This window comes from Balaenoptera physalus (assembly GCF_965194825.1).
Source record: "Balaenoptera physalus genome assembly, chromosome: 17".
NCBI lineage: Eukaryota > Metazoa > Chordata > Mammalia > Artiodactyla > Balaenopteridae > Balaenoptera > Balaenoptera physalus.
The window spans coordinates 60909658-60926743 of record NC_138895.1 but is presented as its reverse complement, the minus strand read 5'-3'; the positions used below and the strand labels follow the sequence as shown (position 1 = coordinate 60926743).

General features: G+C 34.8%; 1 protein-coding gene and 1 long non-coding RNA gene across 3 annotated transcripts in view; one reads left to right on the top strand and one right to left on the bottom strand.

Annotated features, from left to right (window-relative positions):
* Positions 1-17086, top strand: part of CSMD3 (CUB and Sushi multiple domains 3) — a 1197521-nt gene that overhangs the window by 206446 nt on the left and 973989 nt on the right. The gene's annotated exons all lie outside the window — the stretch shown is intronic.
* Positions 4723-17086, bottom strand: part of LOC309646713 — a 728077-nt gene continuing 715713 nt past the window's right edge. The window contains exon 2 of the long non-coding RNA XR_014255553.1: positions 4723-8213. This is a non-coding gene — a long non-coding RNA (uncharacterized lncRNA). The remainder of the gene's footprint in view (positions 8214-17086) is intronic.

The following is a 17086-nucleotide window of genomic DNA, read 5'->3' as shown; positions in this document are numbered from 1 at the left end:
AGATATACTTGGAAATGTAATAATTTTCTATTAGAGGCTTTCCCCAAATCTATGAGTTTGATATAAAAATGAAATCTTGCTAGTCATAGGAGAGAATGTCATGGAGAGTAGACAAAATTTGGAGAGATGAAAATGGTGTTGTTTTTTTTTTTCTTTGTTCTGTTGAGTTTGAGTTTGTGGTAGAACATCCCATCTGTATAAGAAATAGAGATATTTGCAAGTTTTCTGAATGTGAAATATTGAAGAAAAGGAAAAGAAGGTGAAAAATAAAGATTTTCATAAAATTAGAAAAAATTAAAGAGGTCTAAATTGACATTTGTTTAGTATTTTTTCCATAGAATTACAACTTCATGTGCATGTACACTTAAGGAAAAAAACAGAGAGAAAGAATTGTTAATCTTTTGTGGATCATTCTTTGTTATTGGTGATATATTAAGAGTGACACATGCTGTGAAAACCAATGTTCCAGATATTGGTTTAAGTTTATGGGTATTGGTTCCATCAGGGAGAAATTAGAGATTATCAATTTTGAAAATTGGACAGAGTCAGAGACGAAAAGATAACTAAGAGGTAAGGAATTTGTAGAAATTTGATAGAAAGACAGTTTTCAAGAACTCATGAATATTCTTTGGAAAGTTGATCAGATTTTTAAGGATTTGTTTTGTCTCAGTTATAATAGCAGCAGTATGAAAGAAGATAAAAAGAGTAAATTGCACTTTGTGGTATCTGTGAGAAATTTAACTATAATATTTGAACATAATATAATAAGTGCTGATTAGATACCAAATTTCTCTGAAGGAGTATTTGATCAGACCATGCCTGAATTATTTTATGTACACACTTATGAAATTCATGGGAGTTCTGAGGGAAAAGTACAAAATTTATTTTTCAATTTTTATGGAGACATTAAAACTCTGTTAAATGAATCAGGGCAATGGTCAGATTATAGGGAAATGAGACCACTAAAACTGATGCATTTTTACCTCTTAATTCCCTGACAAGTCTCTAGCACAGGGGACAAAAATCTACGTCATATTATTTTATCTAAATAAATGTTCCCAAATACCCTAGAAATTTTCATAAGGGAAGTGTTTTTGGATATTAGATTACTTAAGTTATTTAAATTAGTATTTTTATAATAGGTTATTTAACATGGCTAAAAGATGGAAATCCCAAAGCAAATACCGACTTAGGAATTTCTCTAACTTTAAGACGTTACATATAAGAAGACCTTTTTTTTTTTTTTTCCTAATGAAGAACATGATACTAACTTTATTATTTTTTCCTGTGCTTTCTTTAAAAGGAGCAAGTGAAAGTTAAGGAGAGAGAAATCTATGTATCTCATACCACTCTTCTTTGGACTTAAGAATTCTGTGTGCTCAGTTTGAGGTCTAGAATAAAGGCCTGGAACATTTCAATCAATTCAGTTTGAATTTATCCTCAAATTTATTTATTTATTTTTTTGATGTTCTAAAAATATATTTTTATTTTTTATTTTTAAAAATTTTTATTTTATATTGGAGTATAGCCGATTAACAATGTTGTGATAGTTTTAGGTGCACAGCAAAGCAACTCAGCCATACATATACCTGTACCTATTCTCCCCCAAACTCCCCTCCCATCCAGGCTGCCACATAACATTGAACAGAGTCCCTGGTGCTATACAGTAGGTCCCTGTTGCTTATCTATTTTAAATATAGCAGTGTGTACATGTCTATCCCAAACTCCCTAATTATCCCTTCTCCCCACGCTTCCCCCCCGGTAACCATAAGTTCGTTCTCTAAGTCTGTGAGTCTGTTTCGGTTTTGTAAATAAGTTCATTTGTATCATTTCTTTTTAGATTCCGCATATAAGGGATATCATACAATATTTCTCTCTCTCTGTCTGACTTACTTTACTCAGTATGACTATCTCTAGGTCCATCCATGTTGCTGTAAATGGCATTATTTCAATCTTTTTAATGGCTGAGTAACATTCCATTGTATATGTGTACCACGTCTTCTTTACCCATTCCTCTGTTGATGGACATTTATGTTGCTTCCATGTCTTGGCTATTGTAAACCGTGCTGTAATGAACACTGGGGTGCATGTAGCCTTTCAGACCATGTTTTTCTCTGGGTATATGTCCAGGAGTGGGATTGCAAAATCATATAGTAGCTCTATTTTTAGTTTTTTAAGGAACCTCCATACTGTTCTCCATAGTGGCTGTACCAATTTACATTCCCACCAACAGTATAGGAGGGTTCCCTTCTCTCTATACCTTCTCCAGCATTTTTTGTTTGTGGATTTTTTGATGATAGCCATTTTGACTGGTATGAGGTGATATCTCATTACAGTTTTGATTCACATTTCTCTAATAATTAGCAACACTGAACATCTTTTCATGTGCCTCTTGGCCATCTGTATTTCTTCTTTGGAGAAATGTCTATTTAGGTCTTCTGCCCATTTTTTGATTGGGTTGTTTGCCTCATGAGCTGTTTGTAAATTTTGGAGACTAATCCCTTGTCAGTAACATCATTTGCAAATATTTTCTCTCAATCTGTGGGTTGTCTTTTTGTTTTGTTTATGGTTTCCTTTGCTTTGCAAAAGCTTTTGAGTTTAATTAGGTCCCATTTGTTTATTTTTGTTTTTATTTCCATTATTCTGGGAGATGGATCAAAAAAGATATTGCTGTGATTTATTTCAGAGAATGTTCTGCCTATGTTTTCCTCTAGGAGTTTTATAGTGTCAGGTCTCACATTTAGGTCTTTAATCCATTTTGAGCTTATTTTTGTGTATGGTGTTAAAAAATGATCTGATTTCATTTTTTTACTTGTAGCTGCTCAATTTTCCCAGCACCATTTGTTGAAAAGGCTGCCTTTCCACCATTGTGTAGTCTTGCCTCCTTTGTTGTAGATTAATTGACCATAAGTGTATTGGTTTATTTCTGGGCTTTCTATCCTATTCCATTGATCTGTATTTCTAGTTTTGTGCCAGTACCATACTGTTTTGATGACTATAGCTTTGTAGTATAGTCTGAAGTCAGGGAGCCTGATTCCTCCAGCTCTGTTTTTCTTTCTCAAGATTGCTTTGGATATTCAGGGTCTTTTGTGTCTCCATACAAATTTTAAGATCTTTTTGTTCTAGTTCTGTGAAAAATACCATTGGTAATTTGATAGGGATTGCATTGAATCTGTAGATTGCTTTGGGTAGTATAGTCATTTTTACAATATTGATTCTTCCAATCCACGAACATGGTATACCTTTCCATCTGTTTGTGTCTTCTTTGATTTCTTTCATCAGCATCTTAGAGATTTTGGAGTACAGGTCTTTTGTATCCTTAGGTAGGTTTATTCCTAGGTATTTTATTCTTTTTAAAGCAATCTCAAATTTACTTTTACTTATGGAATAATTTTTGCTTTCTACTATTTCTGTTTGTCTCTCAATTATCATAAGTCTATCATAAGTACACTATCATTAGCATAAGGCACTGATAATCACAGAATTAGTGACTCTGGTTATTAAAGAAAAAGAACTATCCATTTAGAGACTTATAAATAATGCAAGTTCCATAAGATAGGAAGCATGCCTAATTCATTGTTAATTCTCAATCACATTTTGTACGTAGTAGATACTGAAAGATTCTATTTATTCTTCATGTACTCTTCTGTAAACAGTATAAAAAAAAATTCTGTTAGCTTAATTCCTAGCTGGTAGCCCCTCTACAAGGGTACAATTTTCACACTTTCCTAAAGTTATATAATTTCTATTTTATTTATTTTTAATACTCAATTGTGACCACATTAAATATGGCTATTTCCTCTGTTGGTTGGATGTCAGTCTCTTCATTTTTGCTATGATGTTATAAGCAATGTTTACTCACCTAGTGGTTTTTATCCCAGTAAACAAGAGCATTAAACTCTGTGATATTTGGTAGTTCCCGTTTGACACCTCCATGTTCCTCTTCTGCCATATCCAATCCATAATATTCATCTATATCCTAAAAAGCTTTGAATGCATTCTCTGCATTTTTTTCTATATTTATTTCATCAAATGACTGATGTGTTTAAACCCATCTCTACCACCTCCCCTCCATCCTGCCACCTTTATATACCCTCTCTTCTTTTAAATCCAAACTCTACTATGCATAAAATGGGATATTTTAAAAATGCAAATCTGTTTGTGCCACTTCAAAGTCTAAACTATCAATAGTTTCCCATCAGTTTCAGCATTAAAACCAAAAAGACTTAAGTGGGTCTGGAACTCCTTATTAGATCTCATTACTGTGAGCTGATTTTCTTCTCTAGCTTCCTGTATTATATCTGTTCTGCTCTTTTTCTATAGTTCCCTTGAAAGAACCACATTCCCTTCAATGTCAGAACGTGCTGTACTCACTATAGTAACCACAGACTCAGGTCTGCAACAGTATATCTCTCTTTGTTTGAAATCTATTAAATTTAAATACTGCATAAGCCATCCCTTTCAGTGACAGGCAGAATCTAAATTTTGGAATTTTTATCCCATCTCCACTACCTGCTGCAGGGGGTTTGGGTGAAGATGTCAGAAAGGAATTCTCAGGAATATAATTATATCTAATCATCCTTTACTACTCTGACATTCCCTGACACCAGCCCAGAAAACTGCTATTCTTGTCTGTTTTACTTTCTTCTGTATACCTAGTACCTAAGAACAGGACATAGCATAGGGCCTAATATGTAGTTATTTGTTGAATAAGTAAAAGTGTTTATGTTTATCAATTAACTTCTTTTATGTCTTTAAGCTAAGTCCACACCTCTTCCTCAATTAGTCTGTTTCTGCATATGTGTATAAAATTATAGCCCTGTTTCCTAGTGGATCACGAGCCCATCCTTCCTATAAACTAGTTTTTAAATTATTGCTTTCTTTCTTCAACACTATTGTCATAGATTAGTTCTGCTTTTTCTAGAAACAAGATCCACAAAGACTTACCTATACTTATGGTAAGTGTAGCCACATCAAATACTTTAAAGCCCAGAAAAATAATGTAACTGGGCAACAGTAAAGAGCATTAGGTAATGAGAGAATTCACGCATGACGTAAAGGCAGTCAAATTCAATTTGAAAATGCTCTTGCAAACAAAAATCTTCAGGCCAAACTCTACCTATCTACCACCGGATTTTCACTGTTGAAAAGCTTTGATAGCCTGCTGGTATAAATATTTTCACCTTATTGTAATTTGATTTAAAAAATAGAAAAAATCACAACGAAGAATAGATTACATCCAGTGTAGTCCCTGTTTCAATAAATATCTAAAACTCAAGAGGAGTCATATAGTTGTCATCTAAGACTTTCTTCAGAGACCATCTTTCCAAATATTAAATGGGACCTTTTTGGAAGGACATATAGGTCTCAAATGTTTCCATGCCGAACACCCACTGTCCTTTAGTTAGACTGTCTAAGATTTTACCATTTTCACAGAGTATACCTTAATACATGATATGAATAATTTGTTCATTTTTTTTATAAAGAGCACTGTCAGTTAAGCTGACATTTTCAGCAATTGCAATTACATTTATTTTATTATTTTTCAGAGTGTTAAATTTTTTTATATTAAGACTTTTTTTTTTAGAGAAGTATAAGGTTTACAGCAAAATTAAGGGGAAGGTACAGAGACTATCCTTAAACCCCCTACTGTTTAAACAATTTAAGAATTTTTTGAACATCATACCACATTAAAAATAATTATGGTTAACAATTCATTTCTTCAACATGGAGCTATATAAACAAAAAGAATTCTAAGCATTAAAACAAATTAGCATTAATTTTAATCTAAATTATTTTCCTTATAATTATTTTCCAGATTATTATCTTTGTAATACAGTACACATGAGGTAGGTACATTATGCTTTGTCACTATTTTTAAGCATCATGTACAGCACTTTTCCTGAAGATCCCAGTTCAAAACAGCAACCAATTGCTTCATTGTTTCATCACCACTTATGAGATATATGACATTTTTAATAAATCAGCTAATTCATAGGTCCAAATAATAATACTAGAATAAATTAGATTTCTGAAATTTTATTCTATGAATGTCCCCCAAGAGTCACATGCAGTGTGGTTCCCTACTTAAATATTGTTCTAAATGTCTTTAAAAACATGGTTCTGACTGTTGCCTCAATCTCCCACATTATCAGATACATGCAAAAGATAATATGATCTATCTTAAGAAGATTCCTGTCATTTGCAAGCGGTAGAAATGTTACCATAGGTTTTATTATATTCCAATTATACCACTGGCTATTATAAGAAGTTAATGTACAACTCTCCCAATGTAACTGCTATTGTTTGAACTCTTTTATATTATTAACAGAAGGTATAAAATAATATGCATTGCTAGTAAGTTAGTTAAGAACTTGTCTCTAAAACAGGGAGGTAACAATCCAATAGGGTAATTTTTAAATCCATAAAGAATAACCCCCAAATCATGAATAAATGGTGCTTATGGAAATTTGCTTCTCATAAAAGCAACCAGAACCCTGAAAAATTTGTTAAAATTGTTTTCAGCACTCTACCAAAAGCTTGCAGCAATCCAAGGAGTGTTTATTCAAGAAAAATGGTTAAATGTCATTAAGAATAATAGTTTTGTGATGGACTACATTGCCCCTATTCCTTTCCCCCCTTTTCAGATGTATAATAGCCTTGAAAACTAGCGGCCCCACTACCACAGCAACAGTAAAAACTTGCAACCATTAAAAACTAGCAACCTAACAGACACTGAAAAAGGCAGATCAGGTGTGGAGTTCATCAGAAAGCTCCATTCCTGGAAAACTGTCACTATTTAAACTGTCTTTGACCTGACCCAGAGCTTCTCAAGTGAGAACAGCCTATTCTCCACAGCTTTTATCAAAGGGGAAAAATTTTTAAAAAGGCAATTGTTTAACATAATAGCTGCTGCAAGAAGTGATATCAGTTAGTGCAGACAAGAGTCTGACCAAAAAACATCTCATCTAGGGAATGAGATATCCACAGAAGGCTTTAAAAACATCTAACATATTCCCAGAGACTTGGAAGACCACGTGCATGTGCAGGGCTGTGCTCATGCCCAGGAAAGACCTGAGAAAATATGAAACTTTACTTACTGACCTCTCTAAGCGGGAAGTGAAGGGGAAGGCAAAATCGCAAATTGCAGGAACCTTGAATGTGTGCCCCAGCACACAAACAGAGCCTCTCAGGAAATGTCAAAGATATATTGGTTCAAGGCATTAAAAAAAAAACAGCCGTCCAATCATTAGCCAAGTGCTGAGCTAACTGAGCAGACTTCTGTGGCTACACACAACAGGGGATAGAGACTTTAAAAATTAAACTAACCAACCAGGAATGTATGGCACATAAACAGGGGAAAAAAGTGGTCAATAGAAACAGTATGTGAGAAAGCCCCAGATACTTGAAATACCAGCCAAAGACTTTAAGTCAATTATTATACAAATGCTTAAGAAGTAAACAATATCTAAAGAACTAAAGAGAAGTATGAGAATGATTTCTCACCAAATAGAAAGTAGCAATAAAGAGATAGAAATATTAAAAAGAATCAAAATAGAAATTCTGGAGTTGAAAAGTACAACTGAAATGAAAAATTTACTAGAGAGGATTAACAGTAGATTTAAGTTGGCAGGAGACAGAATTAGTGAACTCAATGATAGATCAATTGAGATTTTCTACTCCAAGAACCAGAAAGAAAAATGAATGACTAGCACCTCAGACATCTGTAGCACAAAATCAAATGTATTAATATAAATCATGATGGGAATCCTGGAAGGAGAGGAGAGAGAGAGTTAGAATACTTGAATAAATAAATGGGGAAAAATATCTTCCTGGATTTTATGAAAAGCATTAATCTAGACATTCACCTAGACACATCACAGTCAAATTGTCAAAAGCCTAAAAGAAGGAGAGAAACGTGAAAGCACAAGAGAAAACTCATCATACACAAGATATCTTCAACAAGGTTAACTGTTGACTTCACATCAGAAACCATGGAGGTCAAAAGCAGGGGTGAAACATGTTCAAAGTGTTGAAAGTAATACTGTCAACCAAGACTTCTATATCTTTCGAAAATAAAGGAGAAGATATGGGGATACATGTATATGTATAGCTGATTCACTTTGTTATAAAGCCGAAACTAACACACCATTGTAAAGCAATTATACTCTAATAAAGATATTAAAAAAAATAAAGGAGAAATTACTATATTCCTAGATAAACCAAAACTGAGAGAATTTGTCATAAGCAGTACTGTCTCACAGGAATACTAAAGGAAGTCCTTCAGGTTGAAAAAAAATGACATTAGAAAGTAACTCAAATCCACACAAAGAAGTAGAAAGTGTCACTAAAGTTCATTACATACACAATATAAAATACAGTATAAATGTATTTTTGTTTGTAATTCTTTTATTCTCCTATCTGAATTTAAAAAACAACTGTATAAAGCAATAATTATAAAACTGTTGATGGGCTCATAATGTATGAAGATGTATTTGTATGACAATGACAGCAGAAAGGAGAGTGGAGAGAGTGGAACTTTACTGAAGGACATCTTTTGTATACTACTGAAAATAAATTGGTATTAATCTTAATTAAATTATTTTAAATTAATATGTTAATTTAATCTGCAAAAAGCACTAAGAAAACAACTCAAAATATAAAGTAAAATAAAAAAACAAAGGAATTAAAGTGATACATTAGAAAATATATATTTAGCACAAAAGAAAACAGTGATGGAAGACTAGAGAGATAATATAAGGGATATAGAAAACAAACATCAAAGTGGCAGACAAATGGTAACTTCTCAGTAGTTCCATTAAACATAAATGGATTAAACACTCCAAAAGGCAAAGACTGGTAGAATGAATTAAAAAACTTATCCAACTCTATGCTGTCTACAAGAGAAAAATAGGGTGAATGTAAAAGAACAGAAAAATACATGCTATGCAAACAGTAACAAAAGGAGAGCTAGAATGGCTACACTAATATCAGACAAAATGGACTTTAAGACAAAAAAATGTTACTACAGAAAAAGGACATTTTATAATGATAAAAGGGCCAATGCATCAGAAAGACTTAATTATAAATATACATGTCCCTAAAAACAGAGGCCAAAACTACAGGAAGCAAAAACTGACAGAAGTGAAGGGGAAAATAGACCATTCAACAATAGCTGGTGACTTTAATGTCCCATTTTCAATAATGGATAAACCAACTAGGCCAAAGATGAATAAGGAAATAGAAGACTTGAACAACACTATATACCAGTTAAACTTGATAGGTATGTATGGAACACTCTACCCAATGACAGAGATATAAAACATTCCAGATATAAACCTTTATACTTATGATCAATTCAAGAAGGGTGACAAGACAATTCAATGAAGAAAGAACAGTCTTTTCAAAAATGGTGCTAGGACAACTGGGTATCCACATTCCAAAAAATGAACCTTGATTACTTCCTCACACTATACAGAAAATTAAAACAAAATGGGTTATAGACCTAAATGTAAGACTAAAACTACAAAACTCTTAGATGAAAGTGGGAGTAAATATCATTGACTTTGGGTTAGGCATTAGCTTATTACATATGACACCAAAAGCATAAGTACTTATATCTAGATTATATAAAAAAAATCTTACAACTCAACAATAAAAATACAAATAACTCAATTTTAAAATGGGCAAAGTTTTCAATAGCCATTCTGTAAGGCAGATATTAAAATGGCCGATTAGTACATTAAAAAATGTTCAACATCAACAGTCAATGGGGAAATGTAAATCAAAACCACATAAGACCACATCAGTAGGATGGCTAAATAAAAAAGACTAACAATAGTCAGCGTTGGCAAGGATATGGAGAAATTGTAACCCTTGTACATTGCTGATGGCTATGTAAAATGTAGCAGCCACTTTGGCAAATTGTTTGACACTTGTTCAAAATGATTGACATGGAGTTACCTTACAAATACAGGAATTTCACTCATAGGTATATATCCAAAAGAGTGGAAGACAGGTATTTAAACAGAAACACAAATGGTCATCGCAGTACAATTCAGCAATAGCCAAAATGTGGAAACAACCCAAATGACCACCAAGTGATGACTGGATTTTTTAAAAAGTAGTATAACCATACAATGAAATACTATTCAGCAATCAAAATAAGTGAAACACTGACACTTGCTACAACATGCATGATCCTAGAAAACCCGAAAACAGAAGACTACATACTGTATTATTTCTTCTATAAAATGTCCAGAATAGACAAACCTATAGAAATAGGATGTAGGTAAGTAGTTGACAGAGAGTAAGAGAAGATGGGAATGGGAATTGATCGCTAATGAGTTGGGATTTCTTTTGGGGGTAATTAACATTCTGAAATTAGACAGTAGTGATGTTTGCATAACTGTGATTATATTAAAAACCACTGAATTTTACATTTTAAAAGGATGGTGTGTATGTCATATGAATCATATCCCAATGAAGGTGTTATTAAAGAAAAAAAAGCTGCAGATAAGTAATTTTATATCAAATACATTTTTTTCCTCCTTCAGCCCTAGGTAGAAGTTAATATATATTACGCTTGTGGTTTATAGAGATAAAGAAATATGCAAAATAAAATTGAAAACAGAGAAATAAAATAAAAATATACGAATGAAAAATCACTTTAATCACCTTTTAAATTCATGCAGATCTATTATAGGTTTCAGCAAATTTGTCTTGTATTTATCTATGTTTGAATATCACAACTTTTTAAATAGGCTGTGAAAGTCTCTGGGATATTTTGCCAACTTTTACAGAAAGAGAGAAATCTTTTCATTTGTTTCTCCTGAAAATCATATTGTAACTGGTTAGGTAAGAAAGGCTTAGTGAGAATCCTGAGAATTTGCATTACATTCTTGGTATAATCTATGCACTCCTAGAAAATTCCAATTTAATAGAGAGAAACACACCTCACACATAGTATAATTTCACATCTTGGAATAGGGAAAGTATGCATGTAAACATTTCATATTTAAACTACATATATGAAATGTATTCCCTTGTTACCACAAATCTGCATCAAAAAATCAATTAATTTACTTAGAACATTCAAAAGGACCTCAAATTTCATTCTGTTACCTAACGATGAGTTCTCACAAGAGAGAAGAAGTGTTGTTAGTGACACAGTGGAAGCAGACCACATTGTGACAGAGATCTAATCACTTGTTTTTACTATTGTATTAGCATGATTTCTGACTTTCAGATTGGTGAATTTCAGCCATTCTGGCAGCTGTCCATAGAAATTTCAGTCACTTACTGTAAGTAGCTGCATGCTCCAAGGCACAGAGGTAATACATAGCTAACAGATTACAGTAAATTGAAAACATTAAATGACTCCTCAGCTTCTGAAACAATATCTGATAACATTTAGAGAAACAAATAAAAGGAACTTATCATACTAATATTTTAAATGTCCCTAAACAACAAGGCTAACTATAATATGTTGATTTTCTTTTGATACAAGTAACATATGGCTTCTTAATATATTTACATTAATCATTTAGTTTTCATAATTGTTTTTGTATTAAATTTTAAATATCTTTTTCACTTTAAATTCATAATGTAGTTGCTCAACCTTAAGGAAAAGTTCAAACTATTTTCTTTCAAAATATAATGTTGTTAATATTTTTAGTATAATGCATATTTTACCTATCTAAAATTGTGTATATATACTTATTGTTCACATAAATGGTTATCCTGCTTACCAAATCTAGTATTCAGTGCACATCAGGACCTATCAGAAAGAAAAAAAAAGGAGCATTTTTCTGGTGTCAGCATGGATGCTTTTCTGAAAAAGTCAGTGATGTGTGTCAGAGGACAGGATAGGATCCTCCCACTCAAATTTTATTTTCCCTCTTGAAGTGACATCCATTCTTTGGAATTTCTAATACTTAATGCCTTAGGAGCAACCTCTTTTATTGAGAGATTTCAAAGTGTTTTTCTTTCTGAAAACTGTACTTCCTCACTCCCATTTTGCAACTTACCTTTTTGTACTTGATATATTCTTTTTTTAGCAAAGACTCTAGGCCACCAAATACCTGACATTTACAAAGAGCATTCAAACAATTAATCAGGACAATTCCATATTAAATATATAACCTAGTGTAAAATCTAATGTTTTTCTTATTTAAGATTCTACAAATTCATTTTGTGAGAAGATATTTGTGATGAAATAGGTCAACTATTATTATTTACTCTTATCTCTTCAGAGGCCCACTGCTAGGTGCCTTGTATATGTGCTAGACATGGAGCTCATTCCACAGGCTCGGGTTTTGCCATTGCTGCCACTGATGGGGCAAAAACTTAATTTAGTTCCTTTACTGACATTTTCACCAGGTTTTTCAGAGGATGAGGATAATCTTGATATCTTTTCTTCTTGTTATTCTTATTTGAGACTAGAAAAGTCTCAGCATTTCAGAATATTTTCTGCTTCTATTTTGGTCACCCTTCCTAGAAGCTTTAAAGGGAATACAAACTACTTGAATGAAGGAAAGAAAAAAGAAGAAATAAAAGGAGAAAAAGAAAAACAATATAGGCAATATATTAAAAATATGATTCCATCATATATATTATCTGATTTGTTCCTCTCAACAGTCCCTTTGATATGTTTTATTATCCACAATTTCCAGGTGAAGAAATAGACTTGAAGAGATTTAACTCACTTGAAACCAAAAAGAAAAGAGGCAAAAACTAATCACAAAGAAATGATACAAATTTGATCTTACTACAAAGCCTCTACTTTTTGTAATTCACACATATTAGTTTTTCTTGGAAGAATAATTTTGAAATGAAGATACTATTTAGGAGAATGTAGCTCATTAGGTCATCTGCTCATGTTTCAACAGATGAAAAAATAAATGAGGTTACATTTGATACACATATTTGAATGTAGGAATTTTGTTTAATAATATGCTTATTTGACATAATTTTACATTTATTTAGAAGATACAAGAGAAATAATGTTTTTTTTCTTGATGTGAAACTATGTTAATTACTAATGCAGAATACTCTTAGAAATTGTCATAGAAAATCCACACTATAGCCAGACTTGGCTTTTATCCTTTTCAGGGTCACATACATTTCTCACCCTTTCAACACCTTTTCTTCTTAATAATAATACAGTAATAATAAAAACTTTTACTTCTTTAAAGGTGGAATATTTGAAATTTATGGCTATAAGCTGATTTTACAAACTGCAAAACATTAAAATGTTTCCTCTAATTGCATAATGTCACAATTTTAATAAGGAAGATTTAACCGGTGTATAAATAAATACTGCTTTTATACCCCAAAGCTACTCAGAGACACTTATTGGTTTATGCCTTATTCCAAAACTCCATTTCTTACTCACAATGGAATGTTTAAGGTATCAGAATGACTGGGTGAATTAGAGCTGAATATCATTCTAGGGACTAAAGCAAATTTAGAAGAAGATTTAACCTGAAGCTTATATTAAATATTAAATATTTTAGTCATCATTCTCAACTGGGCTTACAAATATTGGCTCTTTCAAAAAGTCTCTACTTTCATCATATTCTGATTCCCAAATCTAATGCTTCCCCATGCACAACAATAAAATATCTTTAGATAGGAATATCCTCAAATTTCTATCATTAAATCAATGAACCACTTACCATTTGTTATCAGTCCTCTGCTCTTTCTTCTTTGCTAAAAGAGGGAATTTACATTTGTTATTCACATTGTTTAAAACATTTTGGAATCAGCTCCCCTACCCCCCAAAAGATTGCCAAGTGGAATTTTGATTGGAATTTCATTAAATAGGTAAATCAATTTAGGATAACTGTTTTACTGAACTGAGTTTTCCAATCCAAGAACATGTTATATCCCACCATTATTTAAAATATTTTCTCACTGACACTGTATAGTTTTTTGAACAACTTAGACATCTTTATTGTACACTAGGTTTTCTATGAATAATACGTGTTTTACTTCTTCCTTTCCAATCTTTATATCTTGTCCCAGTTACTAATGTTGTGTAAAAAAAGCATTTTTTCCTAAGTCCAAGATGTCTCAGTTCTCTGCAAGGGCAACCCATGACTTCAGACAGAATTCTCCTGAGGAACATCATTCTCTGTAACTGCACCCCACTACGTCAGGCAGGATTCTACAGGGAACCCCTTTCTCTGTAACTGCACCCTGCTACCTCAGGCAGGATAATCCCGGGGAACAAGGCTGAGAGTTGATGCTAGCTGCCAACTGTGCGCTCAGCCGGGCGAGCGCCCACACATGGCCGCTCCAGCATGACAGCTCAGGGTACTGGACCTCTAACGTGGCAGCCAGGTGTTCCCAGCACAAATGGTCAGTCAACAAAGTAGAAGTTACACTATCTTTTGTGTTCTAGCCTCAGAAATCACGAAGTTTCCTTTCTGCCTCATTCTATCGTTTACAAGCCAGTCGCAAACCTACCCAGATTTAAGCATAGGGGACACTGACTTTGCCTCTTATTTAGGGGCACCTACTCATTTGTTGTCATATTTAGGACTGTCTCGGTCTACAATCTGGCCCCGAATTATTTACATTGTTCCAACATGCAAATTGCACTCACTCCCTAAAGGACGCCACGAAAGTCTCCATTATTATATTATTAGTCTCTGCTGTGATGTTCACAATCTTGACATTTAAATCAGGTGCTCTGGAAGATGAGGTTACTCAGACACAGTTCCTTGAGTAAAATCATTTCGCTGGTTCCCGACACCATGAACTATAGAGATAAGTTATCTACCGCCCCTCAACCTCACCTCAACACACACAACACACAACAAAGGGATAAACAGCAAATAACCACAAAAACCAAACCTGTTCAAAAGCGGAGGGAGGGGCTTCCAGCGGTGGGACTCAGCGGCCCGGCAGCAGAAGCTATAGCGGAGGCTTCTCGGTGCTGCGGCTCTGAAGGACCTTCGCCTCTGCTTCTGCCTCCGCGCAGCGCGGAGCCAGCTGTGAGGCCCGAGGAGGCGCCCGTGCCGCGCGCGGTTCCCCAGATTCTGGAGGTGAGACGGGAGGCCTGCGCGTGCCCCTGGGAACCCCAGTTAGGACCCTGGGGGGTCTGGGTGTGGGCCGCAGAGGTTCAGGCACCCAGAGACTGAGGGCCATGCAGGGGGCCGAGGGGTCGGACTGGGTTTCGAGGGCCCAGGCCTCTGGCGTCGCGCCATCAGTGAGGGGCGGGGCCTCAACCTGGGCCGCTTCGGTTGGGGAGCCAGGCCCAGGCCTCACCTGAGGAGTTGGCAGGTGTGGCAGGTGCCCTAGAGCCTCCCTTGACTTCTGGGAACGAGAACTTCTTTCTATGGCTTTGTTTCTAGGGCTTTTTTAGGCCTTTTCCTGGCTGCCTGGGAAACCCTGAGGTGGGCTGGAGATACCCGGTAAAGGTCTGTAGTGGGATCAGGTCTCGTCGGCACCCCTGGTATTGGAAAAGGTGACATCGGACAGAGGGAGAATATTTAGGGTTAGCGTTACAGGTTCAATATTTAAATATAAAACAGCAAGCAAAGACGACCCTAGCACCTTGAGCAGTATGGAGAATGTACTAGAACACGCAGTGGTTGAAAAACTTTAGTTTTAACATTTACACCTAATCGGGAATGGGGAGTAATCCAGTCAGAAATTCACAGGACCGTAAAAGCTGGAAAACACCCCAAAGCTCCCTGAGGGTGGGTACTTTTATAGTGAAGGCAACTGAGGCCCAGAGCTATGAAATGACTGGCCCAAGGTCATGTGATTCGTTTAAGGATCATGTTGGTATTTGAGGGCGAGGCATTTTTGATGTAGTGGTTAAAGTTAAGGCCCTGATTTAAGACCTTCATCTGCCTTTTGTTGCTGTTGCTTTTTGGCTGTTTATTTACTCTTTGTGCCCCAGTTCTTCCCAAGTAATGGATATAATAATACCTGATGGAGTTGCTAGAATTAAATTAAGGTTTGTGTAAAATAGGACAAGGAGGTCTGATACATATTAACTGCTGGATAAATAATGATTGCAGTAAATTACTATAGTCTGAATGCTGTTGGACCACTACACTGACATCCTAGTCTTTGAGTTGGTTAAGTCATGTTTCCCAGGACCTGAAGTCAAATTTATGGTGATGGAAGGAAGGACCTGGACCTTGTGGGTTAACTTCTGGGCATGACACAAATGAACGCTGGTTGATGGAAGTTAAACTCAGCTGACTATTAAAAGTTTGGGAGGACGAAGTTGGGCCACAGTTAAGTCTCTTTACCTCTAATTTAGGAAATGGAACTTTTTGTTTAATTTTTCAATAAGTAAATTTTTTTAAAGGGAAGAATTGTATTGTCCTTTGAAATCATTTTGTATTTCAGTCTTTTGCCAGCAGTGTTTGAGGGTTATGAATAGTATCACGACCATGTTGTACATTTGCTGAAATTATACTTGTAGTAGAGGTAAAGAGCTGTGTGGGAAGTCACCTGTGCATGTGCACAAGCAAACAAGCTAGGTAACTGGATCATGAGAAGGCTAGAATGAACTGTGTTACTATAGTAAATGTTGCACAAGAATCAGATTTTTTAACCTGTCTGAAAATGGGTGTCAGCATTGTTCCACACCTTATTATCTCTACTCTGCAGTTCAACTAGCACATTATTTTCCAAGGACCACAAGGGTGAATGTTTTGATAGAAGTTGTTGCTGCAGTTTTGGCAACCATGCTGTAATATCCTTTCAGTTACAAAGTTCACTTTGCCCTGTAAGATAACTTAAGGGCATGAAGTGACAGTTGGTAAGCATTAATACAGGCTCAAGAGACTTGAAATCCAGGCCTAGCATGGTAACTAGCACATGAACCACCTTGGTTTTCACATCTTTAAAATGGGAATGAGAAGTCTTCTGGACACCTTACCATTCATTAGGGGGTTCTTGGGAAGGACAGATAAGATGGTGCACAGGAAACTGTTTTGAAGAGTGTAATGAATGGTGCAAATAGAAGAATCTACAACTCATAACACTCCTAGGAAATAATAAAAATGCCTGAACATAGTTGCAACCTATATAGCTTACTGTAGAATTTTGTCAGGAA